The sequence below is a fragment of the Schistocerca serialis genome, chromosome 6 (genome assembly GCF_023864345.2).
Source record: "Schistocerca serialis cubense isolate TAMUIC-IGC-003099 chromosome 6, iqSchSeri2.2, whole genome shotgun sequence".
Lineage (NCBI taxonomy): Eukaryota > Metazoa > Arthropoda > Insecta > Orthoptera > Acrididae > Schistocerca > Schistocerca serialis.
The window spans coordinates 78350553-78367972 of NC_064643.1; positions in this window are offsets into that span (position 1 = coordinate 78350553).

Below are 17420 nucleotides of genomic sequence, written 5' to 3' on the forward strand. Positions count from 1 at the left end.
GAAGTATATTCAAAAGGCACAGTGCCGACTTAAGTACAAGAGGACTGACACTCTAATTCCCTATGATTTGAATCTCTCCTGTGAGTCCAGTTTTACATTCCGATGCTTCACTTCAGGTTAACTGTATCCCTCGGACCTTCTTAATGACGATGAAACACAGATATTGCATCCGAATTTAATACAAAAGGTACAATGAGGACTTAATTACAGGAAGACTGATTCTTCTTACTGTCTTTGTTTTGAACCTTTCCTGTGAGTCTTGTTTTAGATTACGATGATTCACTTCAGGTTTACTGTATCCCTTGGACCTTCTTATTGACGATGAAACACAGAAATTGCATCCAAATTTAATACAAAAGGCAAAATGCCGACTTATGTATAAGAAGACTGATGCTCTAACTTTCTACGATATGAAACTCTCCATTGAGCCCAGTTCCAGATTCGGATGCTTCACTTCAGGTTTACTGTATTCCTTGGACCTTCTTATTGACGATGAAACACAGAAATTGCATCCGAATTTAATACAAAAGGCACAATGCCGACTTAAGTACAAGAGTACTGACACACTAACTTTCTATAATTTGAACCCCTGCTGTGAGTCCAGTTTTAGATTCCGATGCTTCACTTCAGGTTTACTGTATCCCTTGGACCTTCTTAATGACGATGAAACCCAGAAATTGAATCCGAATTTAATACAAAAGGCACAATGCCGACTTAGGAACAAGAAGACTGACACTCTAACTTCCTATAATTTGAACCTCTGCTGTGAGTCCAGTTTTAGATTCCGATGCTTCACTTTAGGTTTACTGTATCCCTTGGACCTTCTTATTGACGATGAAACACAGAAATTGCATCGGAATGTAATACAAAAGGCACAATGCCGACTTAAGTACACGAGGACTGAAACTCTAACGTCTAATAATTTGAACCTCTGCTGTGAGTCCAGTCTCAGATTCCGATGCTTCACTGTTAGTTTACTGTATCCCTTGGACCTTCTTATTGACGATGAAGCACAGAAATTGCATCGGGTTTAAATTCAAAAGGCACAATGCCGAATTAAGCACAAGAGGACCGACACTCTAACTTTCTATGATTTGAACGTCTCCTGTGAATCCGGGTTTACATTCCGATGCTTCACTTCAGGTTTACTGTATCCCTTGAACTTTCTTATTGACGATGAAACACAGAAATGGCATCCGAATTTAATACAAATGGCTCAATGCCGACTTAAGTACAAGAGGACTGACACACTAACTTTCTATGATGTGAACCTCTCCTGTGAGTCCAGTTTTAGATTCCGATGCTTCACTTCAGGTTTACTGTATCCCTTGGACCTTCTTATTGACGATGAAACACAGAAATTGCATCCGAATTTAATACAAAGGCACAATGCCGACTTAAGTACACGGGGACTGACACTCTAACTTTCTGTGATTAGAAACTCTCCTATGAGTCCAGTTTTAGATTCCGATGCTTCACATCAGGTTTACTGTATCCCTTGGACCTTCTGATTGACGATGGAACACAGAAATTGCATCCGAAATTAATACAAAAGGCTCAATGCCGACTTAAGTACAAGAAGACTGACTCTTTTTACTGTCTTTGCTTTGAACCTTTCCTGTGAGACCAGTTTTAGACTCCGATGCTTCACTTCAGGTTTACTGTATCCCTTGGACCTTCTTATTGGCGAAGAAACACAGAAATTGCATCCGAATTTAATACAAAAGGCACAATGCCGACTTAAGTACAAGAAGACTAACTCTTCTTACTGTCTTTGTTTTGAACCTTTAATGTGAGACCAGTTTTAGATTCCGATGCTTCACTTCAGGTTTACTGTATCCCTTGGACCTTCTTATTGACGATGAAACACAGAAATTGCATCCCAATTTAATACAAAAGGCACAATGCCGACTTAAGTACAAGAGGACTGACACTCTAACTCTCTATGATTTGAATCTCTCCTGTGAGTCCAGTTTTACATTCCGATGCTTCACTTCAGGTTAACTGTATCCCTCGGACCTTCTTATTGACGATGAAATACAGAAATTGAGTCCGAATTTAATACAAAAGGCACAATGCCGACTTAAGTACAGGAAGACTAACTCTTCTTACTGTCTTTGTTTTGAACCTTTCCTGTGAGTCCAGTTTTAGATTCCGATGCTTCACTTCAGGTTTACTGTATCCCTTGGAACTTCTTGTTGACGATGAAACACAGAAATTGCATTTGAATTTAATACAAAAGGCACAATGCCGACTTAAGTACGAGAGGACTGACACTCTAACTTTCTTTGATTTTAACCTCTCCTGTCAGTCAACTTTTAGATTCCGATGCTTCACTTCAGGGTTACTGTATCCCTTGGACCTTCTTATAGACGATGAAGCACAGAAATTGCATCGGAATAAAATTCAAAAGGCACAATGCCGACTTAAGTACAAGAGGACTGACACTCTAATTTTCTATGTTTTGAACCTCTATTGTGAGTCCAGTTTTAGATTCCGATGCTTCACTTCAGGTTTACTGTATCCCTTAGACCTTCTTATTAACGATGAAACACAGAAATTGCATCCGAATTTAATACAAAAGGCACAATGCCGACTTAAGTACAAGAAGACTGACTCTTCTTACTGTCTTTGCCTTAAACCTTTCCTGTGAGACCAGTTTTAGATTCCGATGCTTCACTTCAGGTTTACTGTATCCCTTGGACCTTCTTATTGACGATGAAACACAGAAATTGCATCCGAATTTAATACAAAAGGGACAATGCCGACTTAAGTACGAGATGACTGACACTCTAACTATCTATGATTTGAGCCTCTCCTGTGAGTCCAGTCTTTGATTCCGCTGCTTCACGTGAGGTTTACTGTATCGCTTGGACCTTCTTATTGACGATGAAGCACAGAAATTGCATCGGAAGTATATTCAAAAGGCACAGTGCCGACTTAAGTACAAGAGGACTGACACTCTAATTCCCTATGATTTGAATCTCTCCTGTGAGTCCAGTTTTACATTCCGATGCTTCACTTCAGGTTAACTGTATCCCTCGGACCTTCTTAATGACGATGAAACACAGATATTGCATCCGAATTTAATACAAAAGGTACAATGAGGACATAATTACAGGAAGACTGATTCTTCTTACTGTCTTTGTTTTGAACCTTTCCTGTGAGTCTTGTTTTAGATTACGATGATTCACTTCAGGTTTACTGTATCTCTTGGACCTTCTTATTGACGATGAAACACAGAAATTGCATCCAAATTTAATACAAAAGGCAAAATGCCGACTTATGTATAAGAAGACTGATGCTCTAACTTTCTACGATATGAAACTCTCCATTGAGCCCAGTTCCAGATTCTGATGCTTCACTTCAGGTTTACTGTATTCCTTGGACCTTCTTATTGACGATGAAACACAGAAATTGCATCCGAATTTAATACAAAAGGCACAATGCCGACTTAAGTACAAGAGTACTGACACACTAACTTTCTATAATTTGAACCCCTGCTGTGAGTCCAGTTTTAGATTCCGATGCTTCACTTCAGGTTTACTGTATCCCTTGGACCTTCTTAATGACGATGAAACCCAGAAATTGAATCCGAATTTAATACAAAAGGCACAATGCCGACTTAGGAACAAGAAGACTGACACTCTAACTTCCTATAATTTGAACCTCTGCTGTGAGTCCAGTTTTAGATTCCGATGCTTCACTTTAGGTTTACTGTATCCCTTGGACCTTCTTATTGACGATGAAACACAGAAATTGCATCGGAATGTAATACAAAAGGCACAATGCCGACTTAAGTACACGAGGACTGAAACTCTAACGTCTAATAATTTGAACCTCTGCTGTGAGTCCAGTCTCAGATTCCGATGCTTCACTGTTAGTTTACTGTATCCCTTGGACCTTCTTATTGACGATGAAGCACAGAAATTGCATCGGGTTTAAATTCAAAAGGCACAATGCCGAATTAAGCACAAGAGGACCGACACTCTAACTTTCTATGATTTGAACGTCTCCTGTGAATCCGGGTTTACATTCCGATGCTTCACTTCAGGTTTACTGTATCCCTTGAACTTTCTTATTGACGATGAAACACAGAAATGGCATCCGAATTTAATACAAATGGCTCAATGCCGACTTAAGTACAAGAGGACTGACACACTAACTTTCTATGATGTGAACCTCTCCTGTGAGTCCAGTTTTAGATTCCGATGCTTCACCTCAGGTTTACTGTATCCCTTGGACCTTCTTATTGACGATGAAACACAGAAATTGCATCCGAATTTAATACAAAGGCACAATGCCGACTTAAGTACACGGGGACTGACACTCTAACTTTCTGTGATTAGAACCTCTCCTATGAGTCCAGTTTTAGATTCCGATGCTTCACATCAGGTTTACTGTATCCCTTGGACCTTCTGATTGACGATGGAACACAGAAATTGCATCCGAAATTAATACAAAAGGCTCAATGCCGACTTAAGTACAAGAAGACTGACTCTTTTTACTGTCTTTGCTTTGAACCTTTCCTGTGAGACCAGTTTTAGACTCCGATGCTTCACTTCAGGTTTACTGTATCCCTTGGACCTTCTTATTGGCGAAGAAACACAGAAATTGCATCCGAATTTAATACAAAAGGCACAATGCCGACTTAAGTACAAGAAGGCTAACTCTTCTTACTGTCTTTGTTTTGAACCTTTAATGTGAGACCAGTTTTAGATTCCGATGCTTCACTTCAGGTTTTCTGTATCCCTTGGACCTTCTTATTGACTATGAAACACAGAAATTGCATCCCAATTTAATACAAAAGGCACAATGCCGACTTAAGTACAAGAGGACTGACACTCTAACTCTCTATGATTTGAATCTCTCCTGTGAGTCCAGTTTTACATTCCGATGCTTCACTTCAGGTTAACTGTATCCCTCGGACCTTCTTAATGACGATGAAACACAGATATTGCATCCGAATTTAATACAAAAGGTACAATGAGGACTTAATTACAGGAAGACTGACTCTTCTTACTGTCTTTGTTTTGAACCTTTCCTGTGAGTCTTGTTTTAGATTACGATGATTCACTTCAGGTTTACTGTATCCCTTGGACCTTCTTATTGACGATGAAACACAGAAATTGCATCCAAATTTAATACAAAAGGCACAATGCCGACTTAGGTATAAGAAGACTGATGCTCTAACTTTCTATGACATGAACCTCTCCATTGAGCCCAGTTCCAGATTCGGATGCTTCACTTCAGGTTTACTGTATTCCTTGGAGCTTCTTATTGACGATGAAACACAGAAATTGCATCCGAATTTAATACAAAAGGCACAATGCCGACTTAAGTACAAGAATACTGACATACTAATTTTCTATGATTTGAACCCCTGCTGTGAGTCCAGTTTTAGATTCCGATGCTTCACTTCAGGTTTACTGTATCCCTTGGACCTTCTTATTGACGACGAAACCCAGAAATTGAATCCGAATTTAATACAAAAGGCACAATGCCGACTTAGGTACAAGAAGACTGACACTCTAACTTCCTATAATTTGAACCTCTGCTGTGAGTCCAGTTTTAGATTCCGATGCTTCACTTTACGTTTACTGTGTCCCTTGGACCTTCTTATTGACGATGAAAAACAGACATTGCATCGGAATGTAATACTAAAGGCACAATGCCGACTTAAGTACACGAGGACTGAAACTCTAACATCCTATAATTTGAACCTCTGCTGTGAGTCCAGTCTCAGATTCCGATGCCTCACTGTTAGTTTACTGTATCCCTTGGACCTTCTTATTGACGATGAAGCACAGAAATTGCATCGGGGTTAAATTCAAAAGGCACAATGCCGAATTAAGCACAAGAGGACCGACACTCTAACTTTCTATGATTTGAACGTCTCCTGTGAATCCAGTTTTACATTCCGATGCTTCACTTCAGGTTTACTGTATCCCTCGAACTTTGTTATTGACGATGAAGCACAGAAATGGCATCCGAATTTAATACAAATGGCTCAATGCCGACTTAAGTACAAGAGGACTAACACACTAACTTTCTATGATGTGAACCTCTCCTGTGAGTCCAGTTTTAGATTCCGATGCTTCACTTCAGGTTTACTGTATCCCTTGGACCTTCTTATTGACGATGAAACACAGAAATTGCATCCGAATTTAATACAAAGGCACAATGCCGACTTAAGTACACGGGGACTGACACTCTAACTTTCTGTGATTTGAACCTCTCCTATGAGTCCAGTTTTAGATTCCGATGCTTCACATCAGGTTTACTGTATCCCTTGGACCTTCTTATTGACGATGAAACACAGAAATTGCATCCGAATTTAATACAATAGGCTCAATGCCGACTTAAGTACAAGAAGGCTGACTCTTTTTACTGTCTTTGTTTTGAACCTTTCCTGTGAGACCAGTTTTAGACTCCGATGCTTCACTTCATGTTTACTGTATCCCTTGGACCTTCTTATTGGCGAAGAAACACAGAAATTGCATACGAATTTAATACAAAAGGCACAATGCCGACTTAAGTACAAGAAGACTAACTCTTCTTACTGTCTTTGTTTTGAACCTTTAATGTGAGACCAGTTTTAGATTCCGATGCTTCACTTCAGGTTTACTGTATCCCTTGGACCTTCTTATTGACGATGAAACACAGAAATTGCATCCGAATTTAATACAAAAGGCACAATGCCGACTTAAGTGCAAGATGACTGACACTCTAACTTTCTATGATTTGAACCGCTCCTGTGAGTCAAGTTTTAGACTCAGATGGCTCACTTCAGGTTTACTGTATCCCTTGGACCTGCTTATTGACGATGAAGCACAGAAATTGCTTCGGAATTAAATTCAGAATGCACAATGCCGACTTAAGTACATGAGGATGACACTCTAACTTTCTATGGTTTGAACCTCTCCTGTGAGTCTAGTTTTAGATTTCGATGCTTCACTTCAGGTTTACTGTATCCCTTAAACCTTCTTATTGACGATGAAACACAGAAATAGCATCCACATTTAATACAAAAGGCACAATGCCGACTTAAGTACAAGATAACTGACACTCTAACTTTCTATGATTTGGACCCCTTCTGTGAGTCAAGTTTTAGATTCCGATGCTTCACTTCAGGTTTAATGTATCCCTTTGACCTTCTTATTGACGATGAAACACAGAAATTGCATCCGATTTTAATAAAAAGGCACAATGGCGACTTTAGTACAAGAAAACTGACTCTTCTTACTGTCTTTGTTTTGAACCTTTACTGTGACACCAGTTTTAGATTCCGATGCTTCACTTCAGGTTTACTGTCTCCCTAGGAACTTCTTATAGACGATGAAACACAGAAATTGCATCTGAATTTAATAAAAAATTCACAATGACGACTTAAGTACAAGAAGACTTACTCTTCTTACTGTCTTTGTTTTGAACCTTTCCTGTGAGACCAGTTTTAGATTCCGATGCTTCACGTCAGGTTTTCTGTATCCCTTGCACCTTCTTATTGACGATGAAACACAGAAATTGCATCCGAATTTAATACAAAAGGCACAATGCTGCCATAAGTACAAGAGGACTAACACTCTATTTTCCTATGATTTCAACCTTTCCTGTGAGTCAAGTTTTAGATTCCGATGGTTCACTTCAAGTTTACTGTATCCCTTGGACCCTCTTATTGATGACGAAACGCAGAAATTGCGTCCGAATTTAATACAAAAGGCACAATGCCGACTTAAGTACAAGTTGACTGACACTCTAACTTTGTATGATTTGAACCTCTCCTGTGAGTCCAGTTCTAGATTCAGATGGTTCACTTCAGGTTTACTGTATCCCTTAGACCTTCTTATTGATGACGAAACGCAGAAATTGCGTCCGAATTTAATACAAAAGGCACAATAACGTCATAAGTACAAGAAGACTGACTCTTCTTACTGTCTTAGCTTTGAACCTTTCCTGTGAGACCAGTTTTAGATACCGATGCTTCACTTCATGTTTACTGTATCCCTTGGACATTCTCATTGACGATGAAGCACAGAGATTGCTTCCGAATTTAATACAAAAGGCACAATCCCGACTTAAGTACAAGAGGTCTGACACTCTAACTTTCTATGATTTGAACCGCTCCTGTGAGTCAAGTTTTAGATTCCGAAGCCTCACTTCAGGTCTACTGTATCCCTTGGACCTTCTTATTGACGATGAAGCACAGAAAATGCTTCTGAATTAAAATCAAAAGGCACAATGCCGACTTAAGCACAAGAGGACTGACACTCTAACTTTCTATGATTTGAACGTCTCCTTTTAATCCAGTTTTACATTCCGAAGCTTCACTTCAGGATTACTGTATCCCTTGGACCTTCTTATTGACGATGAAACACGGATATTGCATCCGAATTTTATACAAATGGCACAATGCCGACTTAAGTACAAGAGGACTGACACCTTAACTTTCTATGATTTGAACCTCTCCTGTGAGTCCACTTTTAGATTCCGATGCTTCACTTCAGGTTTACTGTATCCCTTGGACCTTCTTGTTGACGATGAAACACAGAAATTGTATCGGAATTTAATTCAAAAGGCACAATGCCGACTTAAGTACAAGATAACTGACACTCTAACTTTCTATGATTTGGACCTCTCCTGTGAGTCAAGTTTTAGATTCCGATGCTTCACTTCATGTTTACTGTATCCCTTGGACCTTCTTATTGACGATGAAGCACAGAAATTGAATCGGAATTAAATTCAAAAGGCACAATGCCGGCTTAAGCACAAGAGGACTGAAACTCTAACTTTCTATGATTTGAACGTCTCCTGTGAATCCAGTTTTACATTCCGATGCTTCACTTCACGTTTAATGTATCCCTTGGACCTTCTTATTGACGATGAAACACAGAAATTGCATCCGAATTTAATAAAAAGGCACAATGCCGACTTTAGTGCAAGCAGACTGACTCTTCTTACTGTCTTTGTTTTGAACCTTTCCTGTGAGACCAGTTTTAGATTCCAATGCTTCACTTCAGGTTACTGTATCCCATGGACCTTCTTAATGACGATGAAGCACAGAAATTGCATCGGAATTAAAGGCAAAAGGCACAATGCCAACTTAAGGACAAGAGGACTGAAACTCTAACTTTCTATGATTTGAACCCCTCCTGTGAGTCAAGTTTGGGATTCCGATGCTTCACTTCAGGTTCACTGTATCCCTTGGACCTTCTTAATGACGATCAAGCACATAAATTGCCTCGGAACTAAATTCAAAAGGCACAATGCCGACATAAGTACAAGAAGACTGACACTCTAACTTTCTATAATTTTAACTTCTGCTGTGAGTCCAGATTTAGATTCCGATGTTTCACTTTGGGTTTACTGTTTCCCTTGGACCTTATTATTGACGATGAAACACATAAATTGCATACGAATTTAATACAAAAGGCACAATGCCGACTTAAGTACAAGAAGACTGACTCTTCTTACAGTCTGTGTTTTGAACCGTTCCTGTGAGACCAAATTAAGATTCCGATGCTTCACGTCTGGTTTACTATATCCCTTGGACCTTCTCATTGACGATGAAACACAGAAATTGCATCCGAATTTAATACAAATGCACAATGCCGGCTTAAGTACAAGAGGACTGACACTCTAACTTTCTATGATATGAACCTCTCCTGTGAGTCAAGTTTTAGATTCCGATGCTTCACTTCAGGTTTACTGTATCCCTTGGACCTTTTTAATGACGATGAAGCAGAGAAATTGCATCGGAATTAAATTCAAAAGGCACAATGCCGACTTAAGTACAAGAGGAGTGACACTCCAAGTTTCTATGATTTGAACCTGTCCTGTGATTCAAGTTTTAGATTCCGATGCTTCACTTCAGGTTTACTGTATCCCTTGGACCTTCTTAATGACGTTGAAGCACAGAAATTGCATCGGAATTAAATTCACAAGGCATAATGCCGACTTAAGTAAAGGCCGATAGACACTCTAATCTTCTATGATTTGAACCTCTCCTGTGAGTCCAGTTTTAGATTCCGATGCTTCACTTCAGGTTTAGTGTATCCCTTGGACCTTTTTATTGACGATAAAACACAGATATTGCATCCGAATTTAATACAAAAGGCACATTGCCGACTTAAATACAAGAGGACTGACACTCTAATTTTTTATATTTTGAACCTCTCCTGTGAGTCAAATTTTAAGTTCCGATGCTTCATTTTAGGTTTACTGTATCCCTTGGACCTTCTTATTGACGATGAAACACAGAAATTGCATCCGAATTTAATACAAAAGGCACAATGCCGACTTAAGTACAAGAAGACTGACCCTTCCTACAGTCTTTGTTTTGAACCTTTCCTGTGAGACCAGTTTTAGATTCCGATGCTTCACGTCAGCTTTACTGTTTCCCTTGGACCTTCTCATTGACGATGAGACACACAAATTGCATCCGAATTTAATAAAAAGTGCACAATGCCGTCTTAAGTACAAGAGGACAGACACCCTACCTTTCTATGATTTGAACATCTCCTGTGAGTCCAGTTTTAGATTCCGATGCTTCACTTTAGGTTTACTGTATCCCTTGGACCTTCGTATTGACGATGAAACACAGAAATTGCGTCCGAATTTAATACAGAAGGCACAATGCCGACATAAGTACAAGAGGACTGACACTCTAACTTTCAATGATTTGGACCTCTCCTGTCAGTCCAGATTTAGATTCCGATGCTTCACTTCAGGTTTAGTGTATCCCTCGGACCCTCTTATTGACGATGAAACACAGAAATTGCATCGGAATTGAATTCAAAAGGCACAATGCCAACTTAAGTACAAGAGGACTGACACTCTCTGTGATTTGAACCTCTCCTGTGAGTCAAGTTTTAGATTCCGATGCGTCACTTCTGGTTTACTGTATACCTTGGACCTTCTTAATAACGATGAAGCACAGAAATGGCAGCGGAATTAAAATCAAATGGGACAATGCCGACTTATGTACATGAGGACTGACACTCTAAGTTTCTATGGTTTGAACCTGTCCTGTGAGTCCAGTTTTAGATTCCGATGCTTCACTTCAGGTTTAGTGTATCCCTCGGACCCTCTTATTGACGATGAAACACAGAAATTGCATCCGAATTTAATACAAAAGGCACAATGCCGACTTAAGTACAAGAGGACTTACACACTACTTTTCTATGATTTGAACCTCTCCTGTGTGTCAAGTTTTAGATTCCGATGCTTAATTTCAGGTTTACTGTATCCCTCGGCCCTTGTTATTGACGATGAAGCACAGAAAATGCATCGGAATTAAATTCAAAACGCACAATGCCGTCTTAAGCGCAAGAGGACTGACACTCTAACTTTCTATGATTTGAACGTCTCCTGTGAATCCAGTTTTACATTCCGATGTTTACCTTCAGATTTACTGTATCTCTCGGACTTTCTTATTGACGATGAAGTACAGAAATTGCATCCGATTTTAATACAAAAGGCACAATGCCGACTTAAGCACAAGAGCACTGACACTCTAATTTTCTTTGATTTGGACCTCTACTGTGAGTCCAGTTTTAAATTCCGATGCTTCACTTCAGGTTTACTGTATGCCTTGGACCTTCTTATTGACGATGAAACACAGAAATTGCATCCGAATTCAATACAAAACGCACAATGCCGACTTAAGTACAAGAAGACTGACTCTTCTTAAAGTCTTTGTTTTGAACCTTTCCTGTGAGACCAGTTTTAGATTCCGATGCTTCACGTCAGGTCTACTGTATCCCTTGGACCTTCTTATTGACGATGAAACACAGATATTGCGTCCGAATTTAATAAAAAATGCACAATGCCGTCTTAAGTACAAGAGGACTGACACCCTAACTTTCTATGATTTGAACCTCTCCTGTGAGTCCAGTATTAGATTCCGATGCTTCACTTCAGGTTTACTGTATCCCTTGGACCTTCTTATTGACGATGAAACACAGATATTGCGTCCGAATTTAATACAAATGCACAGTGCCGGCTTCAGTACAAGAGGACTGACACTCTAACTTTCTATGATTTGAACCTCTCCTGTGAGTCAAATTTTAGATTCCGATGCTTCACTTCAGGTTTACTGTATCCCTTGGACCTTCTTAATAATGATGAAGCACAGAAATTGCATCGGAATTTAATTCAAAAGGGACAATGTCATCTTATGTACAAGAGGACTGACACTCTAAGTTTCTGTGATTTGAACCTCTCCCGTGAGTCCAGTTTTGGATTCCGATGCTTCACTTCAGGTTTGCTGTATCCCATGGACCTTCTTATTGACGACGAAACACAGAAATTGCATCCGAATTTCATACAAAAGGCACAATACCGACTTAAGCACAAGAGCACTGACACTCTAATTTTCATTGATTTGGACCTCTACTGTGAGCCCAGTTTTAAATTCCGATGCTTCACTACAGGTTTACTGTATCCCTTGGACCTTTTTATTGACGATGAAGCACAGAAATTGCATCGGAATTAAATTCAAAAGACACAATGTCGACTTAAGCACAAGAGGACTGACACTATAACTCCCTATGATTTGAAACCTCCCCTGTGAGTCCAGTTTTCGATTCCGATGCTTCACTTCAGGTTTACTGTATCCAATGGACCTTCTTATTGACAACGAATCACAGAAATTGCATCCGAATTTAATACAAAAGGCACAATGCCGACTTAAGCACAAGAGCACTGACGCTCTAATTTTCTATGATTTGAACCTCTACTGTGAGTTCAGTTTTACATTCCGATGCTTCACTTCAGGTTTACTGTATCCCTTAGACCTTCTTATTGACGATGAAACACAGAAATTGCATCCGAATTTAATACAAAACGCACAATGCCGACTTAAGTACAAGAAGACTGACTCTTCTTACAGTCTTTGCTTTGAACCTTTCCTGTGAGACCAGTTTTAGATTCCGATGCTTCACGTTAGGTTTACTGTATCGACTGGACCATCTTAATGACGACGAAACACAGAAATTGCGTCCGAATTTAATACCAATGACCAATGCTGGCTGAAGTACAAGATGACTGACACTCTAACTTTCTATGATTTGAACCTCTCCTGTGAGTCAAATTTTAGATTCCGATGCTTCACTTCAGGTTTACTGTATCCCTTTGACATTCTCAGTGACGATGATGCACAGAAATTGCATCGGAATTAAATTCAAAAGGCAAAATGCCGACTTCAGTACAAGAGGACTGACACTCTAAGTTTCTATGATTTGAACCTCTCCTGTGAATCAAGTTTTAGATTCCGATGCTTCACTTCAGGTTTACTGCATCCCTTGGACCATCTTAATGACGACGAAGCACAGAATTTGCATCGGAATTAAATTCAAAAGGCACAATGCCGACGTAAGTACAAGAGGACTGACACTCTAAGTTTCTATGATTTGAACCTCTCCTGTGAGTCAAGTTTTAGATTCCGATGCTTCACTTCAGGTTTAATGTATCCCTTGGACCCTCTTATTGACGATGAAACACAGAAATTGCATCCGGATTTAATACAAAAGGAAAATGCCGACTTAAGTACAAGAGGACTGACACTCTAAGTGTCTATGATTTGAACCTCTCCTGTGAGTCAAGTTTTAGATTCCGATGCTTCAAACAGGTATGCTGTATCCCTTGGACCTTGTTATTGACGATGAAGCTCAGAAATGGCATCGGAGTTAAAATCAAAACGCACAATGCCGACTTAAGCGCAAGAGGGCTGACACTCTAACTCTCTAAAATTTGTACGTCTTATGTGAATCCAGTTCTACATTCCGATGTTTACCTTCAGGTTTACTGTATAACTTAGACCTTCTTATTGACGATGAAGCACAGAAATTGCATCGGAATTTAATTCAAAAGGCACAATGCCGACTTAAGCACAAGAGGACTGACACTATAACTTTCTATGATTTGAACCTCTCCTGTGAGTCAAGTTTTAGATTCCGATGCTTCACTTCGGGTTTACTGTATCCCTTGGACCTTCTTAATGACGATGAAGCACAGAAATTGCATCGGAATTAATTTCAAAAGGCACAATGCCGACTTAAATACAAGAGGACTGACACTCTAAGTTACTATGATTTGAGCCTCTCCTGTGAGTCCAGTTTTAGATTCCGATGCTTCACTTCAGGTTTAATGTATTCCTTGGACCCTCTTATTGACGATGAAACACAGAAATTGCATCCGAATTTAATACAAAAGGCACAATGCCGACTTAAGTACAAGAGGACTGACACTCTAATTTTCTATGATTTGATCATCGCCTGTGAGTCAAGTTTTAGACTCCGTTGCTTCATTTCAGGTTTACTGTATCCCTTGGACCTTGTTACTGACGATGAAGCACAGAAATTGTATCGGAATTAAATTCAAAACGCACAATGCCGACTTAAGTACAAGAGGACTGACACTCTAATTTTCTATGATTTCAACCACTCCTGTGAGTCAAGTTTTAGATTCCGATGCTTCATTTAAGGTTTACTGTATCCCTTGGAACTTGTTATTGACGATGAAGCACAGAAATTGCATCGGAATTAAATTCAAAACGCTCAATGCCGACTTAAGCGCAAGAGGACTGACACTCTAACTTTCTATGATTTGTACGTCTCCTGTGAATCCAGTTTTACATTCCGATGTTTATCTTTAGGTTTATTGTATCCCTAGGACCTTGTTAATGACGATGAAGCACAGAAATTGCATCGGAATTAAATTCAAAAGGCACAATGCCGACTTAAGCACAAGAGGACTGACACTATAACTTTCTATAATTTGAACCTCTGCTTTGAGTCCAGTTTTAGATTCCGATGCATAACTTCAGGTTTACTGTATTCCCATGGACCTTCTTATTGACGACGAAACACAGAATTTCCATCCGAATTTAATACAAAGGCCACACTGCCGACTTAAGCACAAGAGCACTGACACTCTAACTTTCTATGATTTGAACCTCTCCTGTGAGTCCAGTTTTAAGTTCCAATGCTTCACTTCAGGTTTACTGTATCCCTTGGACCTTCTTAATGACGATGAAACACAGATATTGCATCCGAATTTAATACAAAAGGCACAATGCCGACTTAAGTACAAGAGGACTGACAATCTAATTTCCTATGATTTGAACCTCTCCCTTGAGTCAAGTTTTAAATTCCGATGCTTCATTTGAGGTTTACTGTATCCGTTGGACCTTCTTAATGACGATGAAACACAGAAATTGCATGCGAATTTAATACAAAAGGCACAATGCCGCGTTAAGTACAAGAGGACTGACACTCTAACTTTCTATGATTTGAACCTCTCCAGTGAGTCCAGTTTTAGACTCCGATGCTTCACTTAAGGTGTACTGTATCCCTTGTACCTTCTTATTGACGATGAAGCACAGAAATTGCAACGGAATTAAATTCAAAACGCACAATGCCGACTTAAGCGCAAGGGGACTGACAGTCTAACTATCTATGATTTGAACGTCTCCTGTGAATCCAGTTTTCCATTCCGATGCATCACTTCAGGTTTACTGTATCCCTTGTACCTTCTTATTGACGATGAAGCACAGAAATTGCAACGGAATTAAATTCAAAACGCACAATACCGACTTAAGCGCAAGAGGACTGACAGTCTAACTATCTATGATTTGAACGTCTCCTGTGAATCCAGTTTTACATTCCGATGCATCACTTCAGGTTTACTGTATCCCTTGGACCTTGTTATTGACGATGAAGCACAGAAATGGCATCGGAGTTAAATTCAAAACGCACAATGCCGACTTAAGCGCAAGAGGACTGACACTCTAACTCTCTATAATTTGTATGTCTTATGTGAATCCAGTTCTACATTCCGATGTTTACCTTCAGGTTTACTGTATAACTTAGACCTTCTTATTGACGATGAAGCACAGAAATTGCATCGGAATTTAATTCAAAAGGCACAATGCCGATTTAAGCACAAGAGGACTGACACTATAACTTACTATGATTTGAACCTCTCCTGTGAGTCCAGTTTTAGATTCCGATGCTTCACTTCAGGTTTTTCTGTATCCCTTGGACCTTCTTATTGACGATGAAACACAGAAATTGCATCCGAATTTAATACAAAAGGCACAATGCCGACTTAAATACAAGAGGACCGACACTCTAACTTTCTATGATTTGAACCTCTCCTGTGAGTCAAGTTTTAAATTCCGATGCTTCAATTCAGGTTTACTGTATCCCTTGGACCTTCCTAATGACGATGAAGCACAGAAATTGCATCGGAATTAATTTCAAAAGGCACAATGCCGACGTAAGTACAAGAGGACTGACACTCTAAGTTTCTATGATTTGAACCTCTCCTGTGAGTCAAGTTTTAGATTCCGATGCTTCACTTCAGGTTTAGTGTATCCCTTGGACCCTCTTATTGACGATGAAACACAGAAATTGCATCCGGATTTAATACAAAAGGCAAATGCCGACTTAAGTACAAGAGGACTGACACTCTAAGTGTCTATGATTTGAACCTCTCCTGTGAGACAAGTTTTAGATTCCGATGCTTCATTTCAGGTTTACTGTATCCCTTGGACCTTGTTATTGACGATGAAGCTCAGAAATGGCATCGGAGTTAAAATCAAAACGCACAATGCCGACTTAAGCGAAAGAGGGCTGACACTCTAACTCTCTATAATTTGTACGTCTTATGTGAATCCAGTTCTACATTCCGATGTTTACCTTCAGGTTTACTGTATAACTTAGACCTTCTTATTGACGATGAAGCACAGAAATTGCATCGGAATTTAAATCAAAAGGCACAATGCCGACTTAAGCACAAGAGGACTGACACTATAACTTTCTATGATTTAAACCTCTCCTGTGAGTCAAGTTTTAGATTCCGATGCTTCACTTCGGGTTTACTGTATCCCTTGGACCTTCTTAATGACGATGAAGCACAGAAATTGCATCGGAATTAATTTCAAAAGGCACAATGCCGACTTAAATACAAGAGGACTGACACTCTTAGTTACTATGATTTGAACCTCTCCTGTGAGTCCAGTTTTAGATTCCGATGCTTCACTTCAGGTTTAATGTATTCCTTGGACCCTCTTATTGACGATGAAATACAGAAATTGCATCCGAATTTAATACAAAAGGCACAATGCCGACTTAAGTACAAGAGGACTGACACTCTAATTTTCTATGATTTGATCATCGCCTGTGAGTCAAGTTTTAGACTCCGTTGCTTCATTTCAGGTTTACTGTATCCCTTGGACCTTGTTACTGACGATGAAGCACAGAAATTGCATCGGAATTAAATTCAAAACGCACAATGCCGACTTAAGTACAAGAGGACTGACACTCTAATTATCTATGATTTCAACCACTCCTGTGAGTCAAGTTTTAGATTCCGATGCTTCATTTAAGGTTTACTGTATCCCTTGGAACTTGTTATTG